Raw genomic sequence first — 17,890 nt, 5'->3', positions numbered from 1 at the left:
GTGGTGATTTGACCTGAGAGAATGGGAGAGAGACATGGTGGTGATTTGACCTGAGAGAATGGGAGAGAGACATGAGGCTGATTTGACCTGAGAGAATGGGAGAGAGACGTGAGGCATGGTGGGAGAGAGACATGGTGGTGATTTGACCTGAGAGAATGGGAGAGAGACATGGTGGTGATTTGACCTGAGAGAATGGGAGAGAGACATGGTGGTGATTTGACCTGAGAGAATGGTAGAGAGACATGGTGGTGATTTGACCTGAGAGAATGGGAGAGAGACATGGTGGTGATTTGACCTGAGAGAATGCGAGAGAGACATGGTGGTGATTTGACCTGAGAGAATGGGAGAGAGACATGGTGGTGATTTAACCTGAGAGAATGGGAGAGAGACATGGTGGTGATTTGACCTGAGAGAATGGGAGAGAGACATGAGGCGGATTTGACCTGAGAGAATGGGAGAGAGACGTGAGGCTGATTTGACCTGAGGGAATGGGAGAGAGACGTGAGGCTGATTTGACCTGAGAGAATGGGAGAGAGACATGGTGGTGATTTGACCTGAGAGAATGGGAGAGAGACGTGAGGCTGATTTGACCTGAGAGAATGGGAGAGAGACATGGTGGTGATTTGACCTGAGAGAATGGGAGAGACATGGTGGTGATTTGACCTGAGAGAATGGGAGAGAGACATGAGGCTGATTTGACCTGAGAGAATGGGACAGAGACATGGTGGTGATTTGACCTGAGAGAATGGGAGAGAGACATGGTGGTGATTTGACCTGAGAGAATGGGAGAGAGACGTGAGGCTGATTTGACCTGAGAGAATGGGAGAGAGACGTGAGGCTGATTTGACCTGAGAGAATGGGAGAGAGACATGAGGCTGATTTGACCTGAGAGAATGGGAGAGAGACATGGTGGTGATTTGACCTGAGAGAATGGGAGAGAGACGTGAGGCTGATTTGACCTGAGAGAATGGGAGAGAGACGTGAGGCTGATTTGACCTGAGAGAATGGGAGAGAGACGTGAGGCTGATTTGACCTGAGAGAATGGGAGAGAGACATGGTGGTGATTTGACCTGAGAGAATGGGAGAGAGACGTGGTGGTGATTTGACCTGAGAGAATGGGAGAGAGACATGGTGGTGATTTGACCTGAGAGAATGGGAGAGAGACATGGTGGTGATTTGACCTGAGAGAATGGGAGAGAGACATGGTGGTGATTTGACCTGAGAGAATGGGAGAGAGACATGGTGGTGATTTGACCTGAGAGAATGGGAGAGAGACGTGGAGGCTGATTTGACCTGAGAGAATGGGAGAGAGACATGGTGGTGATTTGACCTGAGAGAATGGGAGAGAGACGTGAGGCTGATTTGACCTGAGGGAATGGGAGAGAGACGTGAGGCTGATTTGACCTGAGAGAATGGGAGAGAGACATGGTGGTGATTTGACCTGAGAGAATGGGAGAGAGACGTGAGGCTGATTTGACCTGAGGGAATGGGAGAGAGACATGGTGGTGATGTGACCTGAGGGAATGGGAGAGAGACATGGTGGTGATTTGACCTGAGAGAATGGGAGAGAGACATGGTGGTGATTTGACCTGAGAGAATGGGAGAGAGACATGGTGGTGATTTGACCTGAGAGAATGGGAGAGAGACATGGTGGTGATTTGACCTGAGAGAATGGGAGAGAGACATGGTGGTGATTTGACCTGAGAGAATGGGAGAGAGACATGGTGGTGATTTGACCTGAGAGAATGGGAGAGAGACATGGTGGTGATTTGACCTGAGAGAATGGGAGAGAGACATGGTGGTGATTTGACCTGAGAGAATGGGAGAGAGACGTGAGGTTGATTTGACCTGAGAGAATGGGAGAGAGACGTGAGGCTGATTTGACCTGAGAGAATGGGAGAGAGACATGGTGGTGATTTGACCTGAGAGAATGGGAGAGAGACATGGTGGTGATTTGACCTGAGAGAATGGGAGAGAGACATGGTGGTGATTTGACCTGAGAGAATGGGAGAGAGACATGGTGGTTATTTGACCTGAGAGAATGGGAGAGAGACGTGAGGCTGATTTGACCTGAGAGAATGGGAGAGAGACGTGAGGCTGATTTGACCTGAGAGAATGGGAGAGAGACATGGTGGTGATTTGACCTGAGAGAATGGGAGAGAGACGTGAGGTTGATTTGACCTGAGAGAATGGGAGAGAGACGTGAGGCTGATTTGACCTGAGAGAATGGGAGAGAGACATGGTGGTGATTTGACCTGAGAGAATGGGAGAGAGACATGGTGGTTATTTGACCTGAGAGAATGGGAGAGACGTGAGGCTGATTTGACCTGAGAGAATGGGAGAGAGACATGGTGGTGATTTGACCTGAGAGAATGGGAGAGAGACGTGGTGGTGATTTGACCTGAGAGAATGCGAGACAGACATGGTGAGTGATTTGACCTGAGAGAATGGGAGAGAGACATGGTGGTGATTTGACCTGAGAGAATGGGAGAGAGACATGGTGGTGATTTGACCTGAGAGAATGGGAGAGAGACGTGAGGCTGATTTGACCTGAGAGAATGGGAGAAGACGTGAGGCTGATTTGACCTGAGAGAATGGGAGAGAGACATGAGGCTGATTTGACCTGAGAAATGGGAGAGAACATGGTGGTGATTTGACCTGAGAGAATGGGAGAGAGACATGGTGGTGATTTGACCTGAGAGAATGGGAGAGAGACGTAGAGGCTGATTTGACCTGAGAGAATGGGAGAGCGTGAGGCTGATTTGACCTGAGAGAATGGGAGAGACGTGAGGCTGATTTGACCTGAGAGAATGGGAGAGAGACGTGAGGCTGATTTGACCTGAGAGAATGGGAGAGAGACATGAGGCTGATTTGACCTGAGAGAATGGGAGAGACATGGTGGTGATTTGACCTGAGAGAATGGGAGAGAGACATGGTGGTGATTTGACCTGAGAGAATGGGAGAGAGACATGAGGCTGATTTGACCTGAGAGAATGGGAGAGACATGGTGGTGATTTGACCTGAGAGAATGGGAGAGAGGCGTGGAGGCTGATTTGACCTGAGAGAATGGGAGAGAGACATGGTGGTGATTTGACCTGAGAGAATGGGAGAGAGACATGGTGGTGATTTGACCTGAGAGAATGGGAGAGAGACATGAGGCTGATTTGACCTGAGACAATGGGAGAGAGACATGGTGGTGATTTGACCTGAGAGAATGGGAGAGAGACGTGAGGCTGATTTGACCTGAGAGAATGGGAGAGAGACATGGTGGTGATTTGACCTGAGAGAATGGGAGAGAGACGTGAGGCTGATTTGACCTGAGAGAATGGGAGAGAGACATGGTGGTGATTTGACCTGAGAGAATGGGAGAGAGACATGGTGGTGATTTGACCTGAGAGAATGGGAGAGAGAGAGCGTGAGGCTGATTTGACCTGAGAGAATGGGAGAGAGACGTGAGGCTGATTTGACCTGAGAGAATGGGAGAGACGTGAGGCTGATTTGACCTGAGAGAATGGGAGAGAGACATGGTGGTGATTTGACCTGAGAGAATGGGAGAGAGACGTGGTGGTGATTTGACCTGAGAGAATGCTGAGACAGACATGGTGGTGATTTGACCTGAGAGAATGGGAGAGAGACATGGTGGTGATTTGACCTGAGAGAATGGGAGAGACGTGAGGCTGATTTGACCTGAGAGAATGGGAGAGAGACGTGAGGCTGATTTGACCTGATAGAATGGGAGAGAGACATGAGGCTGATTTGACCTGAGAGAATGGGAGAGAGACATGGTGGTGATTTGACCTGAGAGAATGGGAGAGAGACATGGTGGTGATTTGACCTGAGAGAATGGGAGAGAGACGTGAGGCTGATTTGACCTGAGAGAATGGGAGAGAGACATGGTGGTGATTTGACCTGAGAGAATGGGAGAGAGACATGGTGGTGATTTGACCTGAGAGAATGGGAGAGAGACATGGTGGTGATTTGACCTGAGAGAATGGGAGAGAGACGTGAGGATGATTTGACCTGAGAGAATGGGAGAGAGACATGGTGGTGATTTGACCTGAGAGAATGGGAGAGAGACGTGAGGCTGATTTGACCTGAGAGAATGGGAGAGAGACATGGTGGTGATTTGACCTGAGAGAATGGGAGAGAGACATGGTGGTGATTTGACCTGAGAGAATGGGAGAGACGTGAGGCTGATTTGACCTGAGAGAATGGGAGAGAGACGTGAGGCTGATTTGACCTGAGAGAATGGGAGAGAGACATGGTGGTGATTTGACCTGAGAGAATGGGAGAGAGACGTGAGGCTGATTTGACCTGAGAGAATGGGAGAGAGACATGGTGGTGATTTGACCTGAGAGAATGGGAGAGACGTGAGGCTGATTTGACCTGAGGGAATGGGAGAGAGACGTGAGGCTGATTTGACCTGAGAGAATGGGAGAGAGACATGGTGGTGATTTGACCTGAGAGAATGGGAGAGAGACGTGAGGCTGATTTGACCGAGAGAATGGGAGAGAGACATGAGGCTGATTTGACCTGAGAGAATGGGAGAGACATGGTGGTGATTTAACCTGAGAGAATGGGAGAGAGAGACGTGAGGCTGATTTGACCTGAGGGAATGGGAGAGAGACGTGAGGCTGATTTGACCTGAGAGAATGGGAGAGAGACATGGTGGTGATTTGACCTGAGAGAATGGGAGAGATACATGGTGGTGATTTGACCTGAGAGAATGGGAGAGAGACATGAGGCTGATGTAACCTGAGGGAATGGGAGAGAGACATGGTGGTGATTTGACCTGAGAGAATGGGAGAGAGACGTGAGGCTGATTTGACCTGAGAGAATGGGAGAGAGACGTGAGGCTGATTTGACCTGAGAGAATGGGAGAGAGACATGAGGCTGATTTGACCTGAGAGAATGGGAGAGAGACATGGTGGTGATTTGACCTGAGAGAATGGGAGAGAGACATGGTGGTGATTTGACCTGAGAGAATGGGAGAGAGACGTGAGGCTGATTTGACCTGAGAGAATGGGAGAGAGACGTGAGGCTGATTTGACCTGAGAGAATGGGAGAGAGACGTGAGGCTGATTTGACCTGAGAGAATGGGAGAGAGACGTGAGGCTGATTTGACCTGAGAGAATGGGAGAGAGACATGAGGCTGATTTGACCTGAGAGAATGGGAGAGAGACATGGTGGTGATTTGACCTGAGAGAATGGGAGAGAGACATGGTGGTGATTTGACCTGAGAGAATGGGAGAGAGACATGGTGGTGATTTGACCTGAGAGAATGGGAGAGAGACATGGTGGTGATTTGACCTGAGAGAATGGGAGAGAGACATGGTGGTGATTTGACCTGAGAGAATGGGAGAGAGACATGGTGGTGATTTGACCTGAGAGAATGGGAGAGAGACATGGTGGTGATTTGACCTGAGAGAATGGGAGAGAGACGTGAGGTTGATTTGACCTGAGAGAATGGGAGAGAGACGTGAGGCTGATTTGACCTGAGAGAATGGGAGAGAGACATGGTGGTGATTTGACCTGAGAGAATGGGAGAGAGACATGGTGGTGATTTGACCTGAGAGAATGGGAGAGAGACATGGTGGTGATTTGACCTGAGAGAATGGGAGAGAGACATGGTGGTGATTTGACCTGAGAGAATGGGAGAGAGACGTGAGGCTGATTTGACCTGAGAGAATGGGAGAGAGACGTGAGGCTGATTTGACCTGAGAGAATGGGAGAGAGACATGGTGGTGATTTGACCTGAGAGAATGGGAGAGACGTGAGGTTGATTTGACCTGAGAGAATGGGAGAGAGACGTGAGGCTGATTTGACCTGAGAGAATGGGAGAGAGACATGGTGGTGATTTGACCTGAGAGAATGGGAGAGAGACATGGTGGTTATTTGACCTGAGAGAATGGGAGAGAGACGTGAGGCTGATTTGACCTGAGAGAATGGGAGAGAGACATGGTGGTGATTTGACCTGAGAGAATGGGAGAGAGACGTGGTGGTGATTTGACCTGAGAGAATGCGAGACAGACATGGTGGTGATTTGACCTGAGAGAATGGGAGAGAGACATGGTGGTGATTTGACCTGAGAGAATGGGAGAGAGACATGGTGGTGATTTGACCTGAGAGAATGGGAGAGAGACGTGAGGCTGATTTGACCTGAGAGAATGGGAGAGAGACGTGAGGCTGATTTGACCTGAGAGAATGGGAGAGAGACATGAGGCTGATTTGACCTGAGAGAATGGGAGAGAGACATGGTGGTGATTTGACCTGAGAGAATGGGAGAGAGACATGGTGGTGATTTGACCTGAGAGAATGGGAGAGAGACGTGAGGCTGATTTGACCTGAGAGAATGGGAGAGAGACGTGAGGCTGATTTGACCTGAGAGAATGGGAGAGAGACGTGAGGCTGATTTGACCTGAGAGAATGGGAGAGAGACGTGAGGCTGATTTGACCTGAGAGAATGGGAGAGAGACATGAGGCTGATTTGACCTGAGAGAATGGGAGAGAGACATGGTGGTGATTTGACCTGAGAGAATGGGAGAGAGACATGGTGGTGATTTGACCTGAGAGAATGGGAGAGAGACATGAGGCTGATTTGACCTGAGAGAATGGGAGAGAGACATGGTGGTGATTTGACCTGAGAGAATGGGAGAGAGACGTGAGGCTGATTTGACCTGAGAGAATGGGAGAGAGACATGGTGGTGATTTGACCTGAGAGAATGGGAGAGAGACATGGTGGTGATTTGACCTGAGAGAATGGGAGAGAGACATGAGGCTGATTTGACCTGAGACAATGGGAGAGAGACATGGTGGTGATTTGACCTGAGAGAATGGGAGAGAGACGTGAGGCTGATTTGACCTGAGAGAATGGGAGAGAGACATGGTGGTGATTTGACCTGAGAGAATGGGAGAGAGACGTGAGGCTGATTTGACCTGAGAGAATGGGAGAGAGACATGGTGGTGATTTGACCTGAGAGAATGGGAGAGAGACATGGTGGTGATTTGACCTGAGAGAATGGGAGAGAGACGTGAGGCTGATTTGACCTGAGAGAATGGGAGAGAGACGTGAGGCTGATTTGACCTGAGAGAATGGGAGAGAGACGTGAGGCTGATTTGACCTGAGAGAATGGGAGAGAGACATGGTGGTGATTTGACCTGAGAGAATGGGAGAGAGACGTGGTGGTGATTTGACCTGAGAGAATGCGAGACAGACATGGTGGTGATTTGACCTGAGAGAATGGGAGAGAGACATGGTGGTGATTTGACCTGAGAGAATGGGAGAGAGACGTGAGGCTGATTTGACCTGAGAGAATGGGAGAGAGACGTGAGGCTGATTTGACCTGATAGAATGGGAGAGAGACATGAGGCTGATTTGACCTGAGAGAATGGGAGAGAGACATGGTGGTGATTTGACCTGAGAGAATGGGAGAGAGACATGGTGGTGATTTGACCTGAGAGAATGGGAGAGAGACGTGAGGCTGATTTGACCTGAGAGAATGGGAGAGAGACATGGTGGTGATTTGACCTGAGAGAATGGGAGAGAGACATGGTGGTGATTTGACCTGAGAGAATGGGAGAGAGACATGGTGGTGATTTGACCTGAGAGAATGGGAGAGAGACGTGAGGATGATTTGACCTGAGAGAATGGGAGAGAGACATGGTGGTGATTTGACCTGAGAGAATGGGAGAGAGACGTGAGGCTGATTTGACCTGAGAGAATGGGAGAGAGACATGGTGGTGATTTGACCTGAGAGAATGGGAGAGAGACATGGTGGTGATTTGACCTGAGAGAATGGGAGAGAGACGTGAGGCTGATTTGACCTGAGAGAATGGGAGAGAGACGTGAGGCTGATTTGACCTGAGAGAATGGGAGAGAGACATGGTGGTGATTTGACCTGAGAGAATGGGAGAGAGACGTGAGGCTGATTTGACCTGAGAGAATGGGAGAGAGACATGGTGGTGATTTGACCTGAGAGAATGGGAGAGAGACGTGAGGCTGATTTGACCTGAGGGAATGGGAGAGAGACGTGAGGCTGATTTGACCTGAGAGAATGGGAGAGAGACATGGTGGTGATTTGACCTGAGAGAATGGGAGAGAGACGTGAGGCTGATTTGACCCGAGAGAATGGGAGAGAGACATGAGGCTGATTTGACCTGAGAGAATGGGAGAGAGACATGGTGGTGATTTAACCTGAGAGAATGGGAGAGAGACGTGAGGCTGATTTGACCTGAGGGAATGGGAGAGAGACGTGAGGCTGATTTGACCCGAGAGAATGGGAGAGAGACATGGTGGTGATTTGACCTGAGAGAATGGGAGAGAGACATGGTGGTGATTTGACCTGAGAGAATGGGAGAGAGACATGAGGCTGATGTAACCTGAGGGAATGGGAGAGAGACATGGTGGTGATTTGACCTGAGAGAATGGGAGAGAGACGTGAGGCTGATTTGACCTGAGAGAATGGGAGAGAGACGTGAGGCTGATTTGACCTGAGAGAATGGGAGAGAGACATGAGGCTGATTTGACCTGAGAGAATGGGAGAGAGACATGGTGGTGATTTGACCTGAGAGAATGGGAGAGAGACGTGAGGCTGATTTGACCTGAGGGAATGGGAGAGAGACGTGAGGCTGATTTGACCTGAGAGAATGGGAGAGAGACATGAGGCTGATTTGACCTGAGAGAATGGGAGAGAGACATGGTGGTGATTTGACCTGAGAGAATGGGAGAGAGACGTGAGGCTGATTTGACCTGAGAGAATGGGAGAGAGACATGAGGCTGATGTAACCTGAGGGAATGGGAGAGAGACATGGTGGTGATTTGACCTGAGAGAATGGGAGAGAGACGTGAGGGTGATTTGACCTGAGAGAATGGGAGAGAGACATGAGGCTGATTTGACCTGAGAGAATGGGAGAGAGACATGGTGGTGATTTGACCTGAGAGAATGGGAGAGACATGGTGGTGATTTGACCTGAGAGAATGGGAGAGAGACGTGAGGCTGATTTGACCTGAGGGAATGGGAGAGAGACGTGAGGCTGATTTGACCTGAGAGAATGGGAGAGAGACATGGTGGTGATTTGACCTGAGAGAATGGGAGAGAGGCGTGAGGCTGATTTGACCTGAGAGAATGGGAGAGAGACATGGTGGTGATTTGACCTGAGAGAATGGGAGAGAGACATGGTGGTGATTTGACCTGAGAGAATGGGAGATAGACCTGGTGGTGATTTGACCTGAGAGAATGGTAGAGAGACATGGTGGTGATTTGACCTGAGAGAATGGGAGAGAGACATGGTGGTGATTTGACCTGAGAGAATGGGAGAGAGACATGGTGGTGATTTGACCTGAGAGAATGGGAGAGAGACGTGAGGCTGATTTGACCTGAGAGAATGGGAGAGAGACATGGTGGTGATTTGACCTGAGAGAATGGGAGAGAGACATGGTGGTGATTTGACCTGAGAGAATGGGAGAGAGACGTGAGGCTGATTTGACCTGAGAGAATGGGAGAGAGATGTGAGGCTGATTTGACCTGAGAGAATGGGAGAGAGACATGAGGCTGATTTGACCTGAGAGAATGGGAGAGAGACATGGTGGTGATTTGACCTGAGAGAATGGGAGAGAGACGTGAGGCTGATTTGACCTGAGGGAATGGGAGAGAGACGTGAGGCTGATTTGACCTGAGAGAATGGGAGAGAGACATGAGGCTGATTTGACCTGAGAGAATGGGAGAGAGACATGGTGGTGATTTGACCTGAGAGAATGGGAGAGAGACGTGAGGCTGATTTGACCTGAGGGAATGGGAGAGAGACGGGGGCTGATTTGACCTGAGAGAATGGGAGAGAGACATGGTGGTGATTTGACCTGAGAGAATGGGAGAGAGACATGAGGCTGATTTGACCTGAGAGAATGGGAGAGAGACATGGTGGTGATTTGACCTGAGAGAATGGGAGAGAGACATGGTGGTGATTTGACCTGAGAGAATGGGAGAGAGACGTGAGGCTGATTTGACCTGAGGGAATGGGAGAGAGACGTGAGGCTGATTTGACCTGAGAGAATGGGAGAGAGACATGGTGGTGATTTGACCTGAGAGAATGGGAGAGAGACGTGAGGCTGATTTGACCTGAGGGAATGGGAGAGAGACATGGTGGTGATTTGAAATGAGAGAATGGGAGAGAGACGTGGGCTGATTTGACCTGAGGAATGGGAGATGAGGCTGATTTGACCTGAGAGAATGGGAGAGACATGGTGGTGATTTGACCTGAGAGAATGGGAGAGAGACGTGAGGCTGATTTGACCTGAGAGAATGGGAGAGAGACATGGTGGTGATTTGACCTGAGAGAATGGGAGAGACATGGTGGTGATTTGACCTGAGAGAATGGGAGAGAGACATGGTGGTGATTTGACCTGAGAGAATGGGAGAGAGACATGAGGCTGATTTGACCTGAGAGAATGGGAGAGAGACATGGTGGTGATTTGACCTGAGAGAATGGGAGAGAGACATGGTGGTGATTTGACCTGAGAGAATGGGAGAGAGACGTGAGGCTGATTTGACCTGAGAGAATGGGAGAGAGACGTGAGGCTGATTTGACCTGAGAGAATGGGAGAGAGACATGAGGCTGATTTGACCTGAGAGAGAATGGGTGATTTGACCTGAGAGAATGGGAGAGAGACGTGAGGCTGATTTGACCTGAGGGAATGGGAGAGAGACGTGAGGCTGATTTGACCTGAGAGAATGGGAGAGAGACATGAGGCTGATTTGACCTGAGAGAATGGGAGAGAGACATGGTGGTGATTTGACCTGAGAGAATGGGAGAGAGACATGAGGCTGATTTGACCTGAGAGAATGGGAGAGAGGTGGTGATTTGACCTGAGAGAATGGGAGAGAGACGTGAGGCTGATTTGACCTGAGGGAATGGGAGAGAGACGTGAGGCTGATTTGACCTGAGAGAATGGGAGAGAGACATGGTGGTGATTTGACCTGAGAGAATGGGAGAGAGACGTGAGGCTGATTGGACCTGAGAGAATGGGAGAGAGACATGGTGGTGATTTGACCTGAGAGAATGGGAGAGAGACGATGTAACCTGAGGGAATGGGAGAGAGACATGGTGGTGATTTGACCTGAGAGAATGGGAGAGAGACGTGGTGGTGATTTGACCTGAGAGAATGGGAGAGAGACATGAGGCTGATGTAACCTGAGGGAATGGGAGAGAGACATGGTGGTGATTTGACCTGAGAGAATGGGAGAGAGACGTGAGGCTGATGTAACCTGAGGGAATGGGAGAGAGACATGGTGGTGATTTGACCTGAGAGAATGGGAGAGAGACGTGAGGGTGATTTGACCTGAGAGAATGGGAGAGAGACATGAGGCTGATTTGACCTGAGAGAATGGGAGAGAGACATGGTGGTGATTTGACCTGAGAGAATGGGAGAGAGACATGGTGGTGATTTGACCTGAGAGAATGGGAGAGAGACGTGAGGCTGATTTGACCTGAGAGAATGGTAGAGAGACGTGAGGCTGATTTGACCTGAGAGAATGGGAGAGAGACATGGTGGTGATTTGACCTGAGAGAATGGGAGAGAGACGTGAGGCTGATTTGACCTGAGGGAATGGGAGAGAGACGTGAGGCTGATTTGACCTGAGAGAATGGGAGAGAGACATGAGGCTGATTTGACCTGAGAGAATGGGAGAGAGACATGGTGGTGATTTGACCTGAGAGAATGGGAGAGAGACGTGAGGCTGATTTGACCTGAGGGAATGGGAGAGAGACGTGAGGCTGATTTGACCTGAGAGAATGGGAGAGAGACATGAGGCTGATTTGACCTGAGAGAATGGGAGAGAGACATGGTGGTGATTTGACCTGAGAGAATGGGAGAGAGACGTGAGGCTGATTTGACCTGAGGGAATGGGAGAGAGACATGGTGGTGATTTGAAATGAGAGAATGGGAGAGAGACGTGAGGCTGATTTGACCTGAGAGAATGGGAGAGAGACGTGAGGCTGATTTGACCTGAGAGAATGGGAGAGAGACATGGTGGTGATTTGACCTGAGAGAATGGGAGAGAGACATGGTGGTGATTTGACCTGAGAGAATGGGAGAGAGACATGAGGCTGATTTGACCTGAGAGAATGGGAGAGAGACATGGTGGTGATTTGACCTGAGAGAATGGGAGAGACATGGTGGTGATTTGACCTGAGAGAATGGGAGAGAGACGTGAGGCTGATTTGACCTGAGGGAATGGGAGAGAGACGTGAGGCTGATTTGACCTGAGAGAATGGGAGAGAGACATGGTGGTGATTTGACCTGAGAGAATGGGAGAGAGACGTGAGGCTGATTTGACCTGAGGGAATGGGAGAGAGACATGGTGGTGGTTTGAAATGAGAGAATGGGAGAGAGACGTGAGATTTGACCTGAGGGAATGGGAGAGAGACGTGAGGCTGATTTGACCTGAGAGAATGGGAGAGAGACATGGTGTTGATTTGACCTGAGAGAATGGGAGAGAGACGTGAGGCTGATTTGACCTGAGAGAATGGGAGACAGACATGGTGGTGATTTGACCTGAGAGAATGGGAGAGAGACATGGTGGTGATTTGACCTGAGAGAATGGGAGAGAGACATGGTGGTGATTTGACCTGAGAGAATGGGAGAGAGACATGGTGGTGATTTGACCTGAGAGAATGGGAGAGAGACGTGAGGTTGATTTGACCTGAGAGAATGGGAGAGAGACGTGAGGCTGATTTGACCTGAGAGAATGGGAGAGAGACATGGTGGTGATTTGACCTGAGAGAATGGGAGAGAGACATGGTGGTGATTTGACCTGAGAGAATGGGAGAGAGACATGGTGGTGATTTGACCTGAGAGAATGGGAGAGAGACATGGTGGTGATTTGACCTGAGAGAATGGGAGAGAGACGTGAGGCTGATTTGACCTGAGAGAATGGGAGAGAGACGTGAGGCTGATTTGACCTGAGAGAATGGGAGAGAGACATGGTGGTGATTTGACCTGAGAGAATGGGAGAGAGACGTGAGGTTGATTTGACCTGAGAGAATGGGAGAGAGACGTGAGGCTGATTTGACCTGAGAGAATGGGAGAGAGACATGGTGGTGATTTGACCTGAGAGAATGGGAGAGAGACATGGTGGTTATTTGACCTGAGAGAATGGGAGAGAGACGTGAGGCTGATTTGACCTGAGAGAATGGGAGAGAGACATGGTGGTGATTTGACCTGAGAGAATGGGAGAGAGACGTGGTGGTGATTTGACCTGAGAGAATGCGAGACAGACATGGTGGTGATTTGACCTGAGAGAATGGGAGAGAGACATGGTGGTGATTTGACCTGAGAGAATGGGAGAGAGACATGGTGGTGATTTGACCTGAGAGAATGGGAGAGAGACGTGAGGCTGATTTGACCTGAGAGAATGGGAGAGAGACGTGAGGCTGATTTGACCTGAGAGAATGGGAGAGAGACATGAGGCTGATTTGACCTGAGAGAATGGGAGAGAGACATGGTGGTGATTTGACCTGAGAGAATGGGAGAGAGACATGGTGGTGATTTGACCTGAGAGAATGGGAGAGAGACGTGAGGCTGATTTGACCTGAGAGAATGGGAGAGAGACGTGAGGCTGATTTGACCTGAGAGAATGGGAGAGAGACGTGAGGCTGATTTGACCTGAGAGAATGGGAGAGAGACGTGAGGCTGATTTGACCTGAGAGAATGGGAGAGAGACATGAGGCTGATTTGACCTGAGAGAATGGGAGAGAGACATGGTGGTGATTTGACCTGAGAGAATGGGAGAGAGACATGGTGGTGATTTGACCTGAGAGAATGGGAGAGAGACATGAGGCTGATTTGACCTGAGAGAATGGGAGAGAGACATGGTGGTGATTTGACCTGAGAGAATGGGAGAGAGACGTGAGGCTGATTTGACCTGAGAGAATGGGAGAGAGACATGGTGGTGATTTGACCTGAGAGAATGGGAGAGAGACATGGTGGTGATTTGACCTGAGAGAATGGGAGAGAGACATGAGGCTGATTTGACCTGAGACAATGGGAGAGAGACATGGTGGTGATTTGACCTGAGAGAATGGGAGAGAGACGTGAGGCTGATTTGACCTGAGAGAATGGGAGAGAGACATGGTGGTGATTTGACCTGAGAGAATGGGAGAGAGACGTGAGGCTGATTTGACCTGAGAGAATGGGAGAGAGACATGGTGGTGATTTGACCTGAGAGAATGGGAGAGAGACATGGTGGTGATTTGACCTGAGAGAATGGGAGAGAGACGTGAGGCTGATTTGACCTGAGAGAATGGGAGAGAGACGTGAGGCTGATTTGACCTGAGAGAATGGGAGAGAGACGTGAGGCTGATTTGACCTGAGAGAATGGGAGAGAGACATGGTGGTGATTTGACCTGAGAGAATGGGAGAGAGACGTGGTGGTGATTTGACCTGAGAGAATGCGAGACAGACATGGTGGTGATTTGACCTGAGAGAATGGGAGAGAGACATGGTGGTGATTTGACCTGAGAGAATGGGAGAGACGTGAGGCTGATTTGACCTGAGAGAATGGGAGAGAGACGTGAGGCTGATTTGACCTGATAGAATGGGAGAGAGACATGAGGCTGATTTGACCTGAGAGAATGGGAGAGAGACATGGTGGTGATTTGACCTGAGAGAATGGGAGAGAGACATGGTGGTGATTTGACCTGAGAGAATGGGAGAGAGACGTGAGGCTGATTTGACCTGAGAGAATGGGAGAGAGACATGGTGGTGATTTGACCTGAGAGAATGGGAGAGAGACATGGTGGTGATTTGACCTGAGAGAATGGGAGAGAGACATGGTGGTGATTTGACCTGAGAGAATGGGAGAGAGACGTGAGGATGATTTGACCTGAGAGAATGGGAGAGAGACATGGTGGTGATTTGACCTGAGAGAATGGGAGAGAGACGTGAGGCTGATTTGACCTGAGAGAATGGGAGAGAGACATGGTGGTGATTTGACCTGAGAGAATGGGAGAGAGACATGGTGGTGATTTGACCTGAGAGAATGGGAGAGAGACGTGAGGCTGATTTGACCTGAGAGAATGGGAGAGAGACGTGAGGCTGATTTGACCTGAGAGAATGGGAGAGAGACATGGTGGTGATTTGACCTGAGAGAATGGGAGAGAGACGTGAGGCTGATTTGACCTGAGAGAATGGGAGAGAGACATGGTGGTGATTTGACCTGAGAGAATGGGAGAGAGACGTGAGGCTGATTTGACCTGAGGGAATGGGAGAGAGACGTGAGGCTGATTTGACCTGAGAGAATGGGAGAGAGACATGGTGGTGATTTGACCTGAGAGAATGGGAGAGAGACGTGAGGCTGATTTGACCCGAGAGAATGGGAGAGAGACATGAGGCTGATTTGACCTGAGAGAATGGGAGAGAGACATGGTGGTGATTTAACCTGAGAGAATGGGAGAGAGACGTGAGGCTGATTTGACCTGAGGGAATGGGAGAGAGACGTGAGGCTGATTTGACCTGAGAGAATGGGAGAGAGACATGGTGGTGATTTGACCTGAGAGAATGGGAGAGAGACATGGTGGTGATTTGACCTGAGAGAATGGGAGAGAGACATGAGGCTGATGTAACCTGAGGGAATGGGAGAGAGACATGGTGGTGATTTGACCTGAGAGAATGGGAGAGAGACGTGAGGCTGATTTGACCTGAGAGAATGGGAGAGAGACGGAGGCTGATTTGACCTGAGAGAATGGGAGAGAGACATGAGGCTGATTTGTCCTGAGAGAATGGGAGAGAGACATGGTGGTGATTTGACCTGAGAGAATGGGAGAGAGACATGGTGGTGATTTGACCTGAGAGAATGGGAGAGAGACGTGAGGCTGATTTGACCTGAGAGAATGGGAGAGAGACATGAGGCTGATTTGACCTGAGAGAATGGGAGAGAGACGTGAGGCTGATTTGACCTGAGAGAATGGGAGAGAGACGTGAGGCTGATTTGACCTGAGAGAATGGGAGAGAGACATGAGGCTGATTTGACCTGAGAGAATGGGAATGGGATTTGACCTGAGACATGGTGGTGATTTGACCTGAGAGAATGGGAGAGAGACATGGTGGTGATTTGACCTGAGAGAATGGGAGAGAGACATGGTGGTGATTTGACCTGAGAGAATGGGAGAGAGACATGGTGGTGATTTGACCTGAGAGAATGGGAGAGAGACATGGTGGTGATTTGACCTGAGAGAATGGGAGAGAGACATGGTGATGATTTGACCTGAGAGAATGGGAGAGAGACGTGAGGCTGATTTGACCTGAGAGAATGGGAGAGAGACGTGAGGCTGATTTGACCTGAGAGAATGGGAGAGAGACATGGTGGTGATTTGACCTGAGAGAATGGGAGAGAGACATGGTGGTGATTTGACCTGAGAGAATGGGAGAGAGACATGGTGGTGATTTGACCTGAGAGAATGGGAGAGAGACATGGTGGTGATTTGACCTGAGAGAATGGGAGAGAGAGAGGCTGATATGACCTGAGAGAATGGGAGAGAGACGTGAGGCTGATTTGACCTGAGAGAATGGGAGAGAGACATGGTGGTGATTTGACCTGAGAGAATGGGAGAGAGACGTGAGGTTGATTTGACCTGAGAGAATGGGAGAGAGACGTGAGGCTGATTTGACCTGAGAGAATGGGAGAGAGACATGGTGGTGATTTGACCTGAGAGAATGGGAGAGAGACGTGAGGCTGATTTGACCTGAGAGAATGGGAGAGAGACCTGAGGCTGATTTGACCTGAGAGAATGGGAGAGAGACATGGTGGTGATTTGACCTGAGAGAATGGGAGAGAGACGTGGTGGTGATTTGACCTGAGAGAATGCGAGACAGACATGGTGGTGATTTGACCTGAGAGAATGGGAGAGAGACATGGTGGTGATTTGACCTGAGAGAATGGGAGAGAGACATGGTGGTGATTTGACCTGAGAGAATGGGAGAGAGACGTGGGCTGATTTGACCTGAGAGAATGGGAGAGAGACGTGAGGCTGATTTGACCTGAGAGAATGGGAGAGAGACATGAGGCTGATTTGACCTGAGAGAATGGGAGAGAGACATGGTGGTGATTTGACCTGAGAGAATGGGAGAGAGACATGGTGGTGATTTGACCTGAGAGAATGGGAGAGGACGTGAGGCTGATTTGACCTGAGAGAATGGGAGAGAGACGTGAGGCTGATTTGACCTGAGAGAATGGGAGAGAGACGTGAGGCTGATTTGACCTGAGAGAATGGGAGAGAGACGTGAGGCTGATTTGACCTGAGAGAATGGGAGAGAGACATGAGGCATTTGACCTGAGAGAATGGGAGAGAGACATGGTGGTGATTTGACCTGAGAGAATGGGAGAGAGACATGGTGGTGATTTGACCTGAGAGAATGGGAGAGAGACATGAGGCTGATTTGACCTGAGAGAATGGAATGATTTGACCTGAGAGAATGGGAGAGAGACGTGAGGCTGATTTGACCTGAGAGAATGGGAGAGAGACATGGTGGTGATTTGACCTGAGAGAATGGGAGAGAGACATGGTGGTGATTTGACCTGAGAGAATGGGAGAGAGACATGAGGCTGATTTGACCTGAGACAATGGGAGAGAGACATGGTGGTGATTTGACCTGAGAGAATGGGAGAGAGACGTGAGGCTGATTTGACCTGAGAGAATGGGAGAGAGACGTGAGGCTGATTTGACCTGAGAGAATGGGAGAGAGACGTGAGGCTGATTTGACCTGAGAGAATGGGAGAGAGACATGGTGGTGATTTGACCTGAGAGAATGGGAGAGGTGGTGATTTGACCTGAGAGAATGTGGACATGGTGGTGATTTGACCTGAGAGAATGGGAGAGAGACATGGTGGTGATTTGA

General features: G+C 49.7%; 1 protein-coding gene across 1 annotated transcript in view; it reads right to left on the bottom strand.

The window, feature by feature from the left end:
• LOC135515095 (signal peptide, CUB and EGF-like domain-containing protein 1) overlaps window positions 1-17,890 on the bottom strand; it is a 209,829-nt gene that overhangs the window by 66,172 nt on the left and 125,767 nt on the right. The gene's annotated exons all lie outside the window — the stretch shown is intronic.

Source organism: Oncorhynchus masou, chromosome 26 (genome assembly GCF_036934945.1).
Source record: "Oncorhynchus masou masou isolate Uvic2021 chromosome 26, UVic_Omas_1.1, whole genome shotgun sequence".
In the NCBI taxonomy this organism is placed as follows: Eukaryota; Metazoa; Chordata; class Actinopteri; order Salmoniformes; family Salmonidae; genus Oncorhynchus; species Oncorhynchus masou.
The sequence above is the reverse complement of the archived record's forward strand: the minus strand, read 5'-3'. Positions and strand labels throughout refer to the sequence as shown.